General features: G+C 37.2%; 1 long non-coding RNA gene across 1 annotated transcript in view; it reads right to left on the bottom strand.

Annotated features, from left to right (window-relative positions):
- Nucleotides 1-19,551, bottom strand: part of LOC108360467 (uncharacterized) — a 177,160-nt gene that overhangs the window by 19,791 nt on the left and 137,818 nt on the right. The gene's annotated exons all lie outside the window — the stretch shown is intronic.

Below are 19,551 nucleotides of genomic sequence, written 5' to 3'. Positions count from 1 at the left end.
ACCTGTATAATAAACCAAATAGCCGGACAAAACGTTAAATGATATACATACATATGTATGTATGTATAAGTATGAGGGCGTATTGAACATTTTGAGTACGCAGATTTTTTAGGCTGGTATATTTATTTACCCAGCTCTGAAAGTATTCTGGCTTCACTTGGCATTTCTAATAGGCGTCAGTTGGTCAAAATCGCTTTGGCGGTTACAGCGCCAAAAAGGAAGAAGAGGAAGAGAATAGATCTATAACCTTATCAGTCACACAGTGTTATAATCCCGACGAAATCCTTGACGGTGGTACCGGGAGGGGAACGGTACATGACGGTAGGAATTTTAGTTTGGGTTAAAGTCTCACACGGAAGGGGTTAGGCTTTCGATGCTTCCTCCTCGTAAAATAAACATGCTCAGTAAAAAGTTAACAATTTAAATCGACGAATAGTTTTATATCAACTTTTGTGAACTTCTGTTTATTTGTTTTTTGTACAACATATTTACCTTTATTGGTTACAATAATTTTAAGCTATAATAAAACAAATTTTAGTACATAAGTAAGTTATTGGTTTTGAATTTTTTATTTTGTATGGGCCCCCCCCTAAATTTCGTTCTGGCTATGTGCATGCATACATAGTTACATATACATATGTTTTTAGATTTTCTGTATAAAAATCATGATATAAAACATAGCGTGTCGAAGGTGGAAAACACAAGTGCAAATGAATTGTTTGAAAAGACCACCAAAACGCCAAGTTAATCAACAAAAGTATACAAGTTATACTTATTAAGTGCTTGTAATACAAAAATTAAAAAAGGCCGTAGCGGAATGGAAGCTTCACAAAAATTGTATGCAAAATATTTCCTTTTATAGAAATAAACAAGTTAATAGCAGTGTTCTCGTCCCTAAAATCTTGCGAAGTAGTTGAAATCGAGAGCGCAAAATGACACTGAGATCTGGCAATTTCTGCTGCAAGAAAATTTACCTGCGAAAACTTACAAGTAAAAATGTCTGCTGATCAAGAACATGTGTTCGTGAATAAACAAAAGAATAGAAGAAACGTTTAGTTTCGTTAATTTACTATTAATCTCTAATTTTCTAATTTTAGTGCGTAAACTATGACTACCGTATAAAATTTTTCAATTGTACCATATTTTTCCCAGAAATATAACAAAATAGATAATAATACTGAAAGTTTCTTATCGAATTTGTCAGTTGATCGTTGAAACGAAAATGGGATAATTTTAAAGGCACATTTGTAGCTATATCGACTTAATTTTTGTGAAACAAGGAAGGGTGCTTGGAGGAGATTTTTTATTTTTGAATGCGTCATGATGTGGCATCAAAAATATTTGTTAGAAAAAAAACTTATTCATTCTGAGATAATTCAATTTAATGATAAAAAAATGTTTCCTATACAAAAGTATTCAATAGTAAAAAAATTCCAAATCGGGGACAATGCACGAAGCGGATAATAAATTACCAAATGTGATCAGCTGTTTCGAAGATTGCAAGTTATTGAAAATTTTGCAAACTGCTCAGAATTTTGCTGCTGGATAATTTTGTGTGGAGAATACAAAAATACTTCTACCAAATTTAACTATCAGAAAGTCAGAATGGCGTAAGTTGCAAGTTTTTACTGGTTTTGCGTTCAATAACTTTTTCTGATAATTTAGTCTTGTCTTCAATTTTACTCGCTATGATTCTTTTACACTCTCGCCGCTAGTACTTAGTGGAAAATTTTATAAATAGACCTATTAAGACAGCAACTTTTTTTGATTAAAAAAGAGTTTCGTTTTTAATAAACACCACGTATTTACTTAAATAAGGTAGAAAAAGATTACTTTATTTTTATGCACTAAAATTCAAATTTTTAAGTAAATAGAGTGTAGTATTTCGACATAATTGTGGTGCAGTACCGTATCTTGACAAAAATGTATCAAAAATGTCGATGTAGTACCAATGTACTTTTGGCTTCCAAAATGTACCAAAAAAGTACAATTGTACCATAAATTTTATCACTGATCCAGAGGCTAAGTCTTTTCATTTGATGGCAGAACTGCCGCCTACGCTTATTAGAATTGAATTTAGTAATTTTCTTAACAGGTGGAAACCCTATTAAAATTCTAAATTAAATAGGTCACTCTCCTATCGATACAGAATATATTAGAGAAAATCTCGTCAAAATCCGTTCAGTAGTTTTCAAGATTACCGCGTACAAAGAATCTCGACTTTCCTTTATACTATGTATAGATGTACATACGTATATTCAAATTAGCGAGGGAGAGAAGAGGAAGAAGAAACTAAACAAAAACATCGAAGTAATTTATTTGAATTTTGTGTTTCAAATATTTTTGACTGAACACTTAAGAACAATTATAGTGGGTGTATGTACACACATACATACATATGTAGATACTAAAGTAGGCCGACTTCCAAAACTTATCAATCAGAGATCGAAAATAACCGTCACCAAGTGTCCCGTATGGTGTTTACCACTGACACAAATACTCTTCTCTCAAGCAAAGAGTGTTTCCCACCGTGGCAAATCACTCTGTGCGATCTTTTTGTGTTTTCCGTTGTGGATTATTTATCAACTGCTAAAATTTCCCTTGGGCAAAAAGACTTTGGCAGGGACTTTTATTTTTAAGTGTCTTAATTTGTGGGTTATTGCAGGTCTGAAAAATATAAGTGGGCGTAATAAGTGGAAGCAAAGCGCTAGGCATTTCTTTACACGACATATACGTACACATACATACATGTGCGAACATTTATGACAAAGAAGAGAGCGTGCACATTCTTAATATGATACACCGAAAATAAGCTATTTTATTTTATTGATAAAGAAAAGGATAAAGGCAAAGGCAAAAGTAAAAACAAAAACAATGATGCGTAAAGATAAATGCAAAAATGAAGACCAAGGTAAATTTAAAATTTTTACTAATATAAGGGCAAAGGTGAAGGGGATATGTAATGTAGAAATTGATAAACATAAAGATGAGGATGAGTAAAGATGAAAATAAAGGAGGATAGATTAAAATACAGGTAATTATAAAGAAAATGATATAGTCACAGAGACTCAATTTGGGAACTATTTCGGGATTTTCAGTATTCTCGGGACTACTACTTGTCCCAAAAATCCCGAATTAGTCCCGAAGATTCCGAAAATCCTGAAGAAGTCTCGAAAATTCCGAATTAGTGCCACTGATCCCGAAATTAGTCCCGAAAATCCTGAAATAGCCCAAAAATCCCGCAGTAGTCCCGAAGATTTCGAAAAACCTGAAGAAGTCTCGAAAATTCCGAAGTAGTGCCGCGGATCCCGAAAATCTCAAAGTAGTCCCGAAAATCCCGAATTAGGTCCGAGAATCCCAAAATATCCCAAATATCCCGAAGTAGTCCCAAAGATTCCGAAAATCCTGAGAAGTCTCGAAAATTTCGAATTAGTGCCGCGGATCCCGAAAATCTCAAAGTAGTCCCGAAAATCCCGAATTAGGTCCGAGAATCCCAAAATATCCCAAATATCCCGAAGTAGTCCCAAAGATTCCGAAAATCCTGAGAAGTCTCGAAAATTTCGAATTAGTGCCGCGGATCCCGAAAATCTCAAAGTAGTCTCGAAAATCCCGAATTAGTCCCGAGAATCCCGAAATAGCCCAAAGATCCCGAAGTAGTCCCGAAGATTCCGAAAATCCTGAAGAAGTCTCGAAAATCCCAAAATAGTCCAAAAATCCCGAAATAGACTAAAATTCTTGAAGTGGTCCCGAAGATTCCGAAAATCCCGAAGAAGTCTCGAAAATCTCGAAGTAGTCCCAAGGATCCCGAAGATTTTCGTGGAACTGGTAGTTGGAAGATACTTAAATATCTTATTTGCGTCGCATAACAAAAGTATTATTTAATTGTAAAATTACAAATCAAATTGATTTGCTCTACAAACCAAATCAAAAATTTGTATTTCTTATTTGGTTGAAAAATCAAATCAGAAATAAATTTTATTTTTTATTTGGTCAACAAACTAAATCCTAATAATAATTTCTTAATTGATAGCGGATTGTAAATCAATAACATGACCGTGACGTTGACGTTGCTTATATCTCTCTATCAACAGCAAATTTGATATGTTTCTACGCACTTCTAACACTTATTTTTCTTCTTCCAGCGATAAGTGTCCGTGTCCAACAGCAACGGAAATTATATGCAAAATAACCCTTTCCCACTGAGAGGGGCGCACATCTACCAAAAATAAACCACCTGTTCTGTTTTGTGGGTTATTTTTTCCCTTAAATAGTGACAGTTATTTTGGGACACTTTCAAAGTGTTGACGGTTATTTTCGACCTCTGGTATCAATACAATGTTTGGAAACTGTTATACTGCGGTATTCAAACTGTTTGTATATGCAGAGTTGCGACACATTGTAACCATAAACATTGCATATTTTAAATATTCAATATAGTAATGAACAATTTTTCTGAATTTTCCATTTCTGAAACACCAATGCTAACCAATAACAAACGAAGCATCAACTTTGTTTCTGATGCACTGATTGCTCTAGCGATGCGTTTCGATAGCCTTACGGCTGCGTTTTGGAACAGTATACATTGTCAATATTTTGTAGTTCGACGTTGTGGAACCTTATACTTTGTACGTATGCAAAGCAATTGACGTTTTGGAAGTCAGCCGTGCTTATACATATGCACGTGAACCTAATGAAATAAAAACATCCAAGTAGGCGCAGCTGATTTATAAATTCTGTCTCTCACTGAAATCCCAACAAATGTAGCCTATGTACATACATGCCAACATATGCAAACAAAAAAGGCATCAGCCTTACACTTTTTTGAATTCAGCACCTAGCAAAAAAAAACTATTTTGAAGAGAGAGCGCCTTCACGTACTATATGTTAGTTATTAATTTTTAAATAGGTGGCAGCCCCATTAAAAAAATAAAAGCTTATCCGTAGACCATATTATTTCACTTGATACCTCATTTTTTAGTCCAATGAACATTGAAAATCTTATTATTTTTAGAAATATGGCAACCCTACTCAAAAAATAATAGATTATTGAACATCCGGAGGCCAAGCCTTTTCACTTCACATCTCACTTTTTGTATTGATACCATGTTCGAATGAAGTAGTAATTTTTAAAAGGTGGCAATCCTACTTAAAAAGAAATACATTATTCAACATCTCAGAGCCGAGCCATTTTATTTGACACCCCATTTCTGGTAATCCAACGAACAGTGCGGATCTTATAATTTTTTAGACAGGTGGCAACCCATATGACTCAAAGGACTAAAGATAATATTCCTATCGATACAGATTATACTTAAAAAATTTCTTCTTAATCAGTTCAGCGGCGTGGTCAAAATATCACAACTTTACTTTTTTACTATGTATAGAAAATAGTAAGTTTAAATAGGTGGCAACCCTACTTAAAAAATAATAAAGTTTTTGTACACGCTAAGGCAATGCACTTTCATTTGGTATCTCATTTTGCAATCCAACGAACGGCGAAAACCCTATTCAGAAAAATAATACATCATTGCGCATGTAGAGGCTAATGCCGAATTTCCACTAGGCATTGAAATGACAAAAAATGTCTGCCATTTAAAAAAATGCCATGTGGAAATGATCTTAGTGATTATTTTTTTAATGTAATGACACGATTATTTTTTAATTACCGACTTTGTCATTTGTCATTTTTGCCATTTAATGCCTAGGGGAAATCCAGGATAAGTCTTTTCGTTTGACACTGACGATACAGAACTGATGCCTAAGCTTATTATGATTGAATATAGTAATTTTGTTAACAGGTGGCAACCCTATTAAAAAAAATATTCGTGCTTTTCTAGAGGCCAATCCTTTTCATTTGACACCTCATCTTTTGTAATCCAACGAACGGTGCGGATCTTATAGTTTTTTAGACAGCTGGCAAACCTATTAAAATTCTAAGTAAAAAAAGGTCCCTCTCCTGCTGATACAGAGTATATTAGAGAAAATCTCGTCAAAATCCGTTCAGTAGTTTTCGAGATTACCGCGTACAAAGAATCTCGACTTTCCTTTACACTATGTATAGAAGTTTATCTTAATTGACTTTTGTGCGGCAAAAATTAGAGCTGTTTTTGATAGACTTTTTTGTGCTTATTACGAATCCGTAAGTATAACGTTTCCAACAGTTCCAGATTATGAGAAATTTCCAAAAAATCGCCCTATTTCAGCAGCTCTAGCAAAGAAACAAAAGGCGATAGGACCTGCCACTTAGGCTTAATTTAAAGCTGGCACAATTGTTTATATCACGATTTTACATTATTTTTTTTTTGCTCAATAAATGACTATAAGTGGACCTTCAAGTCAAGGTGCAGGGATGGTAACTTCAAGGGTAGCGATCGAGCGTTCTAGCTTTAATTTAAGCCTAAGTGGAAGGTTCTATACCTTTTGTTTCATTTCTAGAGCTTATAAAATATTGCAAAAAACGCGAATTTTCGCAAAAATCAAAAATACCTTTAGCATTTGCCGCACAATTTTTTTTCCAATTTTTGTTGACCTGTGTTATGTACTAACACTAATTTTACTTAATTGAATCAAGTTTGGAGAATGGTTCCGTGCAGAAAACTGGAAAAATTTTGACTGCCATTCACCTGCGTACGGTTCAAATCGCAGCTCACAACGTCCGGATATTTATATCCACGAATCCTCTGGGTAGCAACCAAACACCCGTTTGGAAGCGAGCTAAAGTGAGAAGGAGTAAAACTTCGCGTGCGCTGGGTTTGGATCACCCCACGTTAAAACCCCGCCCAATGTAAAATTCCAACAAGCCTCGTATGAAACCCCTTTTTTTTATGACGCCCACGGCAAACGTATAAAGGACTATGATTTGAGGGTATGCACTTGGAATATCCGGACTCTTAACGGGGAAGGTGCCTCTTTCCGGCAAGGAAAAGTAAGTGTGAAGCCTTGCGACGTCTACTACAGTTGCCACGTAAAGAAGCGCAAATTCCGTGTTGGATTCGTGGTAGGAGAGAGACTCCGTCGTCGAGTACTGGCGTTCACCCCGGTGGACGAACGTCTAGCCAAAATCCGTATCAAAGCGAGATTCTTCAACATCTCCCTCATCTGCCCCATGCCACGACGGAAGAGAAGGACGAGGCGTCCAAGGATCTCTTCTATGAACGCTTAGAGCGTACATATGAGCACTACCCACGACACGATGTTAAAATTGTGCTCGGCGATTTTAATGCCAAGGTGGGCAAGGAAGGGATCTTTGGCGCCATTGTCGGAAAATTCAGCCTCCACGACGAAACGTCCGATAACGGACTAAGGCTGATCGACTTTGCCGGGGCCCGAAACATGGTAACATGTAGTACTAGGTTTCAACATAAGAACATCCACCAAGGTACATGGCGCATCCAGATCGAAAAAGGAGAAACCAAATCGACCACGTTGTGATAGACGGAAGGCATGCTTCCAGCGTTTTAGACGTACGTACACTCCGAGGGCCAAACATCGACCCGGACCACTATCTTGATGTAGCTAAGATACGCACCTGCTTCTGTGCAGCAAAAACTATGCGCCCAACTATGCAAGGAAAGCTTAACGTCGAAAAGTTGCAATCACAACAGACGGCCAATTTATTCGCCGCTCGACTCACACACCTGCTCTCTGAGAGCACTCTTCAACAATCCGACATAAGCGAGCAGTGGAACCACATTTACCGATCATTAAGTACCGTCGCCGAAGAAGTAGTTGGATTTCAGCGAGCCCGAAGGAAAAACTGGTACGATGAGGAATGTCAAGAAGCCGCAGAGATCCATGAATGATAGAATACAAGATTGCGCCAATCGAGGTGAGAGCAACTGGGTGTGACGTCACATTATTTTGAGAATGAGGAAGAAGCGAACAAGTAGTGCGAAATAGTGATGTGAAACTAGGTTCAATTGTACCTACTCTTCAGCTTCTTAAATTTTAACGTACATTCAGTACAACCACATTATTTTAGGTACATTTGGAACGTAGTAAAATATTGTTTCATGTAAGTAGAAAAATTGTTATGGTTCAAAAGGAATATGTAGTCCACCAACTACCAAAAATATATGCACATAAAAATATATGTTTACTCTTTAGGTACGTGTATCCACTCTTAGGTACAATATGAAACTTTAGTATTCATCAATAGTGCGAAAAAATAATAATGGGACGTCAGCGAAAGGGTGAATGCTGTCAAATCGGGAAAGAGAGCACTAGCGGTCCGCGGAAGGCGCCACCTTTGTTTGGCTGCATCGTGGCTGCGATCGGGACCGTTATAGGGAACTGAAGAAGGAAGCGAGACGTATTTTCCGCAATAAGAAGAGAGAGGCCGAGCACATGAGTGCGAAGAGCTTGAAGTGCTAGCCGACAGGAAAAACGCCCGAAAATTTTACCAAAGGGTTAGGCTACTTACGGAAGGTTTCAAGACCAGGGCGAACTCCTATAAGAACAACAATGACGACCTAGTGACCGATGTCCATAATGTGCTTAAATTATGGAGGGAACGCTTTTCCAGCCTACTGAATGGTAGCAGCGCAGAAATTAGTGAAGAACAGGAACCCGAACCCCAGTTGATGACGATGGAGTCGATGTTCCACCACCTGGTTATGACGAGGTACGAATAGCGATAGCGCGCTTGAAAAACAACAAAGCTGCTGGAGCTGACACCCTGCCAGCTGAGCTATTAAAGTACGGTGGCGAGGAGTTGATAAGGTGCATGCATCCACTCTTATGCAGAATATGGTCAGATGAACGCATGCCCGACCACTGGAGTTTAAGTGTGCTCTGCCCAATAAGGTCTTATGAAGTGTATTGTGCGAAAGGCTGAAGCCCACCGTCAACGAACTGATTGGCCGGAAGTGTGGCTTTAGGCCTGGAAAATCCACCATAGATCAGGTATTCACAATGCGCCAAATCTTGGAAAAGACCCGCGATAATAGGATCGACACACAACATCTATTTGCCGATTTTAAAGCCGCTTTCGACAGCACGAAGAGAAATTGCCTTTATGGCGCGACGTCTGAATTTGGTATCCCCAAGAAACTAATATGGCTGTGTAAAATGACGTTGAGAAATACCACCAGCTCCATCAGAATAGGGAAGGACCTCTCCGAGCCGTTTGATACCAAACGAGATTTCAGACAAGGGGACTCCCTTTCGTCTGATTTCTTTAATCTGATGTTGGAGAAGATATTAAGAGCCGCAGAACTGAAGCGCGNGGACGTCAGCGAAAGGGTGAATGCTGTCAAATCGGGAAAGAGAGCACTAGCGGTCCGCGGAAGGCGCCACCTTTGTTTGGCTGCATCGTGGCTGCGATCGGGACCGTTATAGGGAACTGAAGAAGGAAGCGAGACGTATTTTCCGCAATAAGAAGAGAGAGGCCGAGCACATGAGTGCGAAGAGCTTGAAGTGCTAGCCGACAGGAAAAACGCCCGAAAATTTTACCAAAGGGTTAGGCTACTTACGGAAGGTTTCAAGACCAGGGCGAACTCCTATAAGAACAACAATGACGACCTAGTGACCGATGTCCATAATGTGCTTAAATTATGGAGGGAACGCTTTTCCAGCCTACTGAATGGTAGCAGCGCAGAAATTAGTGAAGAACAGGAACCCGAACCCCAGTTGATGACGATGGAGTCGATGTTCCACCACCTGGTTATGACGAGGTACGAATAGCGATAGCGCGCTTGAAAAACAACAAAGCTGCTGGAGCTGACACCCTGCCAGCTGAGCTATTAAAGTACGGTGGCGAGGAGTTGATAAGGTGCATGCATCCACTCTTATGCAGAATATGGTCAGATGAACGCATGCCCGACCACTGGAGTTTAAGTGTGCTCTGCCCAATAAGGTCTTATGAAGTGTATTGTGCGAAAGGCTGAAGCCCACCGTCAACGAACTGATTGGCCGGAAGTGTGGCTTTAGGCCTGGAAAATCCACCATAGATCAGGTATTCACAATGCGCCAAATCTTGGAAAAGACCCGCGATAATAGGATCGACACACAACATCTATTTGCCGATTTTAAAGCCGCTTTCGACAGCACGAAGAGAAATTGCCTTTATGGCGCGACGTCTGAATTTGGTATCCCCAAGAAACTAATATGGCTGTGTAAAATGACGTTGAGAAATACCACCAGCTCCATCAGAATAGGGAAGGACCTCTCCGAGCCGTTTGATACCAAACGAGATTTCAGACAAGGGGACTCCCTTTCGTCTGATTTCTTTAATCTGATGTTGGAGAAGATATTAAGAGCCGCAGAACTGAAGCGCGCAGGCACAATACTTCACAAGAGCGTACAATTGCTGGCGTATGCCGACGACATCGATATTATTGGTCAAAACAAGGGCTACGTCTGTTCTGCCTTCTCATCGTTGGAAAGAGACACAAAGCGAATGGGTCTGGTGGTGAACGAGGACAAAAAGACGTATCTCCTGTTATCACACAAACAGTCAGAGCATACGCGTCTTGGCACATACGTCACTGTTGACAGTTACAAGTTTGAAAAAGTAGACAACTTCGTTTATTTGGGAACCAGCCATGAACACCAGTAATAATGTCAGCGTTGAAATCCAACGAAGAATCACTCTTGCCGACAAGTGCTACTTTGGACTGAGTAAGCAATTGAGAAGTAAAGTTCTCTCTCGTCGTACAAAGATCACACTCTTTAAGTCACTCATCATGCCTGGGCTGGTGTATGGCGCGGAGGCACGGACAATGAAAACATCTTATGAAGCGGATCTTGCAGTTTTCGACAGAAAGATTCTGCGAAAAATTTACGGACCTTTACGCGTTGGCGATGGCGAATACCTTAGAGGATTGAACGGTGAGCTGAATTATTTAGCTTTACAACGATATAGACATAGTGCAGGGAATTAAAATTCAGCGGCTCCGCTGACTTGGCCGTCTCGTTCAAATGGCCTGAAACGTTCCTGCTCTGAAAGTATTCAACGCTGGCCGCGATGCTGGTAACAGAGGAAGAGCAAGGCCTCCTCTGCGTTGAAAATACCATGTGGAGAAGGACTTGGCTTCACTTGGCATGTCCAATTGGCGCCAGTTAGCACAGAGGAGAAATGACTGGCGTGCTGTTTTGGACTCGCCCAAAATCACTTAGGTGATTACAGCGAATCAAATTTGTTAATAAAAAGTAACCTAAATAAAAAATGAGCTAATTTAAGGTGCATTTGTCAGCTACTAGGTACATTATTTTTTTTTATTAAATTTAGGCTGAATTTGATTTTCCATCGCTATTGCAGACTATTTATACACAACAGCCCGTATCGAATTCATAGCAATTTTACATCTTGAAGGCATCACTTGCAAGAGCGTAAAGGTTTTTAAACTCCGATATGAGCAAAGCAGTAGTTTTATCTTTCTCTTGATGACTATTGTTCAAAGAGACCAAATTCGATTTCAGACTTTCAGTTACTTTTACTAAACTTGATCTATCTTTATGTATAGCTGTGATTATATTCAGCATGCGCGCATTTTTATCCCGAGGAGAAGCAATCTCTTTATACAGAGAATCATATGGCACCTGCGCTTGGTAATATTTTAGTAGGCTTTTTATTACATATGATAGATGAAGGAGGCGAACGTATTGAATTCCGACGAGCAGTAGGAAAGGATTCACAGAAGAAGCTTACATCTGCTTTGATCAAAATATTGACACAATTGTTGTATAAGAATACGGTGCATTTCGCACTTCAGGTCGATTGCACTTAAGCTTATGTCCACAAAAGCATTGCATTAGCAAATTATTTATGTTTTGACAATTATAGTCACTGCCTCAAATATAATAAATTTCTGTTATTGAGCTATCACAATTTAATCATTTTTCTAGAGCGGTTATTGGTGGACCTCGGTGGAGTTCATGGTGGTAATAACAGGGGCGTGCAACATCCAAATATCTAAGCTAGACTACTGCCAAAAATCAGTAAGTTTTATGTTGAACGGAATCGCGGGCGTTATAAAATCCTGAGGGGAACATACCCAATACCAATTTAGTAGAATTTTTTATTTCAATAGCGTGTAAGGTTGTTTTTGAAATCAATAATAACTTTTTTTCAGAAAGTTAAATTCCTATATCTATTATGTTTACAAGATTCGCATTTCTAAATGCCCAAATCGAATGAAAATAATTAAATTTTGTAATTACAGAAAAGCACTTTTTCTTAGATTAAAGACCCAGCTGCCTTTTTTGACAAGCGATTAGTACCTACTTTTTTTACAGAAACTATTTTGCAAAAATATACAATACGTCAGTTTGCAAAATACCGAAAATATGGTAATATTTCTTTTTTTATTTCGCTTTTTCATCGTCAACGATTAAAGATAAGTACACGACAAAATTAAAAACTGGATATAAATATTGCTCTAAGAACTAGTATACCCCTGAGAGTGAAACAAATCCTCCAGAATATTCTACAATTTTTATCGAAAGTGGCTTTAGAGAAGATTTGGCAGATTTGTGCATATGCTTCCGTCAAACATATTCTAAGCTATCGGACAACACAAATATTGACACGAATATCCTTCCCATACTCATCAAATTTTAAATGAATGAAAATTAAAAAAGTACCACATGAAACTAAACGGTGGATGTTAATGGAAAAGGGACGTGGGAACTCCGACATAATCTAAATTCTTCTAATGCATAACTCCTGCAGAATAATAAAAAGAGTGCAATTTAAACATTTTAAAATAATTTTACATATTTGTAACAAAACGTGGGTGTGTCTAGTAATAAGTAAATAATTTTTCTAAATTTTAAATAATGCATATAGAGTAGAGTATGTATTGGTTACAGTAGAAAATTTAAAGTTTGTATAGATATTACAAATATCAAAAGGAAAAAACTAAGGGGGTTCCCCGTTTGCTAGCATAACATTTTTTCGCTCATATAAAATTTGGACCACTCAAATGTACAGTGGCCCACATTCAAAATCACCCAGTGATATTATTACAATATTAGCAATGTTTTTCTCATTCTGAAATTTTTTCCATTTCTTTTTTGTAAAAGTATAGGCCATTCTCTAAAAAAGCCATATAAATCTAAATTACAAAAATTTAAAAAATCAACTCCAATTCATCAAAATTGTAAACTTTTTAATTTGAATTTCTAGAAAAATATGTGATATGCAGGTTTGTAGCCTATTAAATTTTAATGCATATAATATAGTACAAGTTCGAAGTCGCTTAAAAATTCCATGTTATAAAAAAGCACAACACTGTCTGCAAAAAACATTATCTGAAACCAGAGGCGAACGCAGGTAGGGGTTTTGGGGGTTCAAACCCACCCCGGAAGGCCTGCGGAAATTTTTAAGAAAAACTGTGTTTGAATTTTCATTTATTTGCGAAAATACGCAGATAAAGGGCAAACAAAGGTGCATGAATGAATACAAGGTTGTGTACAACAAACACATCATTTTAAAATTCAGAACACTGATTCAAAAATCTATATATATGTATACTAGCAGACCAGGCGAACTTCGTCCCGCCCAAAATTTATTTTTTCAATTCAAACATTTGGTACAAAGCAGGGTAGCCAACTCATTTTTGATAATTCCCCGATTTCGACAATGAAATTCCCCGATTTTCCCCGTAAAATTCCCCACCCATAGATATCTCCTTATTTACAAAAAAAAATGTATTTCGATGTATCGCTGGTCTTTCTATTTATTTTGTTTTTAACTGTAATTCATCTTGTTTAAGCGACTTATGCATTTCCCGCATAAAGNACTCATTTTTGATAATTCCCCGATTTCGACAATGAAATTCCCCGATTTTCCCCGTAAAATTCCCCACCCATAGATATCTCCTTATTTACAAAAAAAAATGTATTTCGATGTATCGCTGGTCTTTCTATTTATTTTGTTTTTAACTGTAATTCATCTTGTTTAAGCGACTTATGCATTTCCCGCATAAAGAAAGAACAGCGAACACCCACACGCATTTATATTGCATTCCCGCATAAACCAAGTGCAGCGAATACACACACGCACTTGTATTGCACTCCCGCCCAAAACCAAGTGCAGCGAACAAACACACGCCCTTGTGTTTGAAAGTAATTCGCTCGTTCTTAATTGGGTATGCATTTTTCATGCAATTCTCAAATATCTCTTCGCTGAACTTATTGAAGTGGAAAGTCGCTGGCATTTCAGCCATGGTCAACGCTAAACCAGCTTGGCTCATCACAATGGTCAACGCTATCCCAGCTTGGCTCATCACAAGGGTCAATGCTCCTATGCTTGACACCTCTCTCACCCCATGGTCAACGCTAACCAGCTTGGCTCATCACAATGGTCAACGCTAGCCCATCTTGGCTATCACACGATGCTTTAAGCATCACTCTCACTCCACTCCCGGAGTATTTTTGGTATGGTAGTAAGCTACGGCTTACAATCCACAGCGGGGCTCTGCATAAATGCATCCCTGAATAAATCCCAGCTCATTGCACAGCAGCCTACGGCAGCTAGGGCATGACTCCTCCAATGGAGTCCCCCAATTAATACATGGTAAAAGGGGCACATCTTGCGCTAGAGCTTCATCAGCCTGCCCGCATATCTCACTCTCTCTCTCTCTCTCGCATAGCAGGCATATGGAGTGCGTGGTTGGCTTGATGTGCACCTATACACCATACGGGCTCATTGAGCTCGATACATAACCACTCGTAATGGTAATCCCTACCTCCTCTACAACTCTAACTCGACCACAACTCTAAACCTGGTCTCCCGCTCTCCCTCAGCTAAACACATCTATTTATTCATAAACCTAACCAAACCTTTATAAATTTTGTCCTCTTGCCTTGCCCTCTTTTTTGGCGGGCAGACATGCATACAATTTTGATATTTTTTAATAATTTTTAATTTTTAATATATTTCAGAATATAAATTTTTTGAACGTTGGCGTGTCAAATGACAGCTTTTGGGTCTTTCTGATTGGTCGGAGCAGAACGCTTTCTGATACAACTCTGCTCTGAACTGGTTTTCAAACGAGTTAAATGATTTAACTGGTTCAATTTTCCAACAACAATTGCATGCGATTTAACTTGTTTATGAACATGTTTTGTTCATTTAACTGGTTCAAGCCCATTTAACATGTTTAGCTCGTCAATTTGAACGTAGTATAAGTTTCAAACTTTGTACAATATTCAAAAAAATCAACAAACTTTCGTAAAAATTTTGAGCTTTTGAATTCGATTTTCTGGAGAAATTTTGAGTACACAGTTTTATAGCCTACTCAATTCTAAAACAAAAGAGTGCAAGTTTCAAGTGTCTAAAAATTTACGTTTTAGAATTTTTTTGCCGAAGATGTTGCTGTTTTCTTCCATATAAGGTAAAGTGTGTTTATTCGTTATTGGAGAAAATTCTAAAAAATCAACGGAAATTTTTAGCCATTTGAAACTTTATTATACTGGAATTGAACGATCTACACAACTGCATACGGCTCATTCCACGGTGACGAGTGTGACATCTCAACTTATATTTTTTTTAAATCATTATGAAATTAAGGAAGCAAAAAAAAAAAACATTATACCTAATTCTTCAAATAAAGAATGTAAACTGAAATTCCCCACAAAAATCGGTCCTTTCCCCGATTCCCGCACATCGAGGAATTCCCCACGAGTTGGCTTCCCTGGTACAAAGTGTTCACCACAACTCACATTCACATTTGGTTTTGTGGTCGTCAGAAAGCATTGCAAGCAAGCAAGCAAGCATCCATTGCCGTCTTAAATAACCTAACGAAAGCGTTATGTTCGTGAAGAAGTTCTTGCGGAATCTGTATAGAAAAGGTGGTGGCAATTTCAAAATGAGGGAACAGAAATCCAATATACATACACAGACTTATTTCAGACGAAATACCATAAATGTCTTACAATTGAATTTGTAGGCGGAATTCATGAAGAATTGTCTTTATTTTGTTTCGTCGCCGTGAAGCAAGGACCGCAATGGTTATGGTGGCCGATTTAACGGTTGTAATTTGATTTTGATCCCTCGTGTCCCGAATGACTTCAGTTGACGATTTTTAGCAATTACTCGACTCCAGAGCCACCTGGCGAACCACATTTTTCACAGAAATATTTCCCTTCAGGTTACCAATATAAACATATTTTGAATATTAGCCAGATCAGATCACAAATACGATTTTTAATAACTCGACTCCAGTGCCGCTTGGCGTTTTAAGTTGTGAACTTAAACTATACAAGGACTTTAGGAAAAAATTTCATTAAAATCATTACGGCCGTTTCGGAGGAGTTCACTCGAAAACACACGTACCCAAAAAGTATATATGTATTTATAAAATATATATATATATATATGTATTTAAAAAAATAAAAAATTTGTCTGAAATCAACGGAGTTTTTTTGCGATTTCGAACTTGACTACAAATCGGCACACCAAAATTTCAGTCGCTGATGGTGTTTGCCGTTAAAATAAGTAATGAGAAAATGGACATGACATACTCGATATCGAAAAAAAGATCGATGTCGGCAAAAAAAACAAATAGTCGACATATCGATACTGACATCGATATATTTGCAGCTCTACAATATAGGATAATTACTAAATATTATCAATTTTAATAACACAGTTAATTTACCTCATAAGTGGTAAAATCGATTTTTAGTATGCCATCCATAAATTTTCATAATAATTTTTTTCGTAATTACGTGTGTGTATGAGCATTCGTCCATACATAAATAATTAAAATATACTATGAATTTGCTCCAAGTATATAGTGTACACATCCATACATACATATGTACGTACCAGGGTTGTTGCGAATATTCTTATTCGCATTCGCAACCGCGGAGCTTCCGCATTAATTTTAACATTCGCATTCGTTTTCGTATTCGCAATAATCAATGCGGAGCTTTTGCGTATGCGAATGTTGTGCAAGTGCACCGATAAAACGTATATCTGGCAAACAAAATGACAAATTGTAGCCAATATTTTTTTGCCTGTGGTCGTTGGAGTATTTGTGTAATAAAACTGGTCAAATGTTAAATTTATCAACTGTGATAAAAATGTCTTTAAACATATTAGTGGTATTCACCAAATTGAGCAAGTGGCCTGGCAGTCTGGCAAAAGAGTAGATCAGCTCAACCAACGACAGTTAACAACAGTCGTTGCTTGAGCTGATCTACTCTTTTGCCAGACTGCCAGTCTGTGTTGCCAGGTCTTCGGCATGAGATAACGTCCCTCTTGGTCTGAAAAACGTCATTTCCTACCCAAAAACGTCTTTTTCAAATGAACGTACAAAAAATTGTTCTTATTTAAAGTTTTATGGTATACAAAGGTACATATCGAGCCCTAACCGCCAGAATAACGTAAGCGACATTTTTTTCAAAATTTCCTTTTTGATGCAGAAATATTCCTAGAGCATCTATATGCATTTCTGCATCAAAAATAAAATTTTGAAAAAAATGTCGCTTACGTTATTTTGGCGGTTAGGGCTCGATATGTACGTAAGGTATATTAAAATATCATTTCGACAGAGCACATTTAAAATTTATTGTAAACTGGTTTGAGATCGTTAATATAAAAATCATTTTATACATTCACTTGTGATCAACTGATTAAGTCATCAACATTTTGATGGATTTTGGCTGTTTCCCTTTCGTTTATTTAATGTTGATTATTTTTCCATAAAAGCCAAGCTCATTAACAAACAAAATATAAATCCACAAAAATAGTGCAAAAATTATAAACAATCTGCACTTTTCAGCTAGATTTTCAACTTTCTATTCAGATTTTTTAGCCCATTAAATTTCAGGGCAATAATGTGCAAGTTTAAAGGGGCTAAATAATCGCTTTGATTTTTAATAATTTTTTTTTCTTGTAGAAATTTGGTTAGGGGCTCGGTTGTCGAAAATGCTAAATTACGTTCTGCTAAGAAGGAGCATAGCAATAGGTCCATTCAATATCAAAAAATTGTTACGAATTGTTACTAGATCTTGCAAGTTTTTACTGGAAATGCATTCAATAACCCAAAATATTTGCAAGAGGGAGCGAATTCGAGAGCGTAACAACCCGAGAGAGCTGCAAATTCTGGCAAGTAAAAATTTTACTTGCAGGAATTTGCAGGAGTCCAAAAGTAAAGTTATGTTTCAAATTCAAATGTAAACAAACTGTTTAAGAGGATGATTTGATGAAACATAATTAGTGAAATGAAAATATGGGTACAAAATTTAAATCTATTATTGCGCCAAAACTTAACCGTCAGAAAGTGTCAAAATGGCTTAAGTTGCAAGTTTTTCATTTNTGTTTAAGAGGATGATTTGATGAAACATAATTAGTGAAATGAAAATATGGGTACAAAATTTAAATCTATTATTGCGCCAAAACTTAACCGTCAGAAAGTGTCAAAATGGCTTAAGTTGCAAGTTTTTCATTTTATTTTTCTTTCACGCTCTCGCTGCAAGTACTTACTGGAAAAGTTATTGAATGGACCTAATATTTCAGTCTTTTTTGCGTTCAGTACATTTTCAATGAAGTCTTAAAAAAGTCGCCTACTTTTTTCTGACGTTTTATGCTGCACAGCTTTTTTGATGCTTTTGCGAGCGTGCCTGCTGCAATAGATCGGCTCTACCTGATTTGGCTTTTAATGTGCAATTACATCATACAGCAAGCCTCGTAACCTCAAGTGTTTACATAATCAGCCTTTGAACAAAGGATCCTTAGTCCAAGGATCCAAAAAAAACTTTGGAGGAAGCAGCTGCAGCAAACACAAAGATTGTAAAGATTTATTAAGAAAATAATTCAAAATCAGTTCTACTTATAAGATTTAGTAACGAATAAAAATTACTGGGAAGTTAAAAAATGTCATTTTTTACACAAAAAACGTCCAAATGTCAACAGGGTACAAAAAACGTCCAAATAACGTCAAAAACGTCAACTTGGCAACGCTGCTGCCAGGCCACTTGCTCACTTTGGTGAATACCTTTATTATTTCCTATATAACCGAGCTAGTTATCAATGAGCAGTCATACAAGTTCCCACTTCTACTTGACCTTTGACGTACGTCAAAGAGAATATAGTCCTTTAAATAATATATTTTTTTTGTTTTCTCTTCCTTAAATACCTTCATTGGTTTCTTTCTTCATTATAATTTTTTTGGACCAAACTTAAAAAAACTACTAGACATAAAAGAAGAAAGTGTGCTCTGTAATTTTAAACCAAATTGTCGCGATCATTTCAAATGGGGCTCTTTGGGGAATTTATTTTAAGCAAAAATTTAAAAAACAGTAATTTTGTTTACTTGTCGGGCAATATTTTTTCATAGAGATATACATAGGTATGTACATTGGATCCTTGGATAAAAGCCTCTGTGGTAAAACTGTCCCCCTAAGTCTCCCTTCCTTGCTACTTAAAGTCAAAGATTAACAATAGGGACTTCCAGCAGAAATCTTCAACATTTAGCTATAAAGAGAATCGATGCTGAAATAATTAAAAAGCTATAGTTCTGACCTTTAATTAGATAAGAATTACGTAACTATCTGAGACCCTCATCATTCGTGATTCCAATAATTCAAATGCTTATG

Source organism: Rhagoletis zephyria, unplaced genomic scaffold (genome assembly GCF_001687245.7).
Source record: "Rhagoletis zephyria isolate East Lansing unplaced genomic scaffold, Rhagoletis_zephyria_1.1 Rzeph_scaffold_00577, whole genome shotgun sequence".
Classification (NCBI taxonomy): domain Eukaryota; kingdom Metazoa; phylum Arthropoda; class Insecta; order Diptera; family Tephritidae; genus Rhagoletis; species Rhagoletis zephyria.
The sequence above is the reverse complement of the archived record's forward strand: the minus strand, read 5'-3'. Positions and strand labels throughout refer to the sequence as shown.